The 1,160-nt window shown below is 29.6% G+C and overlaps 2 protein-coding genes across 2 annotated transcripts in view; one reads left to right on the plus strand and one right to left on the minus strand.

Annotated features, from left to right (window-relative positions):
• LOC119594634 (meiosis-specific nuclear structural protein 1-like) overlaps positions 1-239 on the plus strand; it is a gene marked incomplete in the record, with an annotated part of 17,619 nt that extends 17,380 nt beyond the window's left edge. Inside the window, 1 exon segment of the mRNA XM_037943683.1 lies at positions 1-239.
• LOC119594633 (vang-like protein 2) overlaps positions 1-1,160 on the minus strand; it is a gene marked incomplete at its 3' end in the record, with an annotated part of 15,594 nt that overhangs the window by 4,751 nt on the left and 9,683 nt on the right.

The following is a 1,160-nucleotide window of genomic DNA, read 5'->3' on the forward strand; positions in this document are numbered from 1 at the left end:
GCATTCCAAAGAGAAAATGTGATATTAGTATTTTTATTAGTTTCTGTTCCTTGGAAACATTATAGAATTAATTGCATTAAAAACATTACACTCTATGAGTTTGGCTCTGAAGCCTAAAATTTCAAGGAAACTCTAATTCTTGCTAAAAGGTTTAAAGGATCCAACCCCTTTATTTTCAGTCACTGTTACCAATATCTTTGTTAAGGTGACTAAAAAAAAATAAAGTAACATTTTCATAACTGTATTTTATTTACTATTATAAACAGCACTCACTAGGCTATTTTACAAAGTTGATATGCCTAAAAAGACCACTGATGATCAATTGATGATTTAGACTACATAAAATATATGAAACAATCATGTTCCAAGGAAGTGCATTCAGCTGCACACTATAATCCTAATTTGAGGTAACAAAAGAATGTCTGTAAAAATTTTAGCTTCAATAAATGAGATATGTTGACTTTGAGACTATGGGAAATCTATAGTAATATTTGAGTATAATAACCAGTGAAAATGGCTTTACCATAATAGGTAGAACTTACTCCTTTTTATAGCAACATATAGGTTACTGCAAATGTTTTGGTCTATGAGATATAACATACTAAACATTTTATGATCTTGCTAACTGATTGATACATAAACTAAGTTACACAAAAACACATAAAATGGTACATGAGTAGTTTTACTAGTGTATGTAAATGCTCAATGCAACATTTGATACACTTTCTGAATAAAATATGTATTTTTTAAAACTAATTTAACCATGTTGAATATTAATTTGAAAAGATCTAAAACAAAAAGTCAAATACCGAATTTCATGGGATTTCCAGATATTTTGCCTAATCATGAATAACAAACACAAGAAATAAATAGCACACTAACTGTATGGCTATAAAAATAACAACATCAATATATACACTCTATATACACGTAAATTGAAACCTTTGGCTCTACGTAAAACATAAACGCACCAGATGGAACTGAATTTCACATGCCATCGCAGGGGCTTGTACTGGTTTACAACTCTTGCTAAGAGAAGCATAGGGATAACAAACAACATGTAAAACACATGACACAAATGCCAAATATTTAACTATGCCCGAACAAAATATGGCTTTGAGAAACTACATCACTAAACGATAAAAACGAAAAATCAAAAA

Source organism: Penaeus monodon, chromosome 34 (genome assembly GCF_015228065.2).
Source record: "Penaeus monodon isolate SGIC_2016 chromosome 34, NSTDA_Pmon_1, whole genome shotgun sequence".
Classification (NCBI taxonomy): domain Eukaryota; kingdom Metazoa; phylum Arthropoda; class Malacostraca; order Decapoda; family Penaeidae; genus Penaeus; species Penaeus monodon.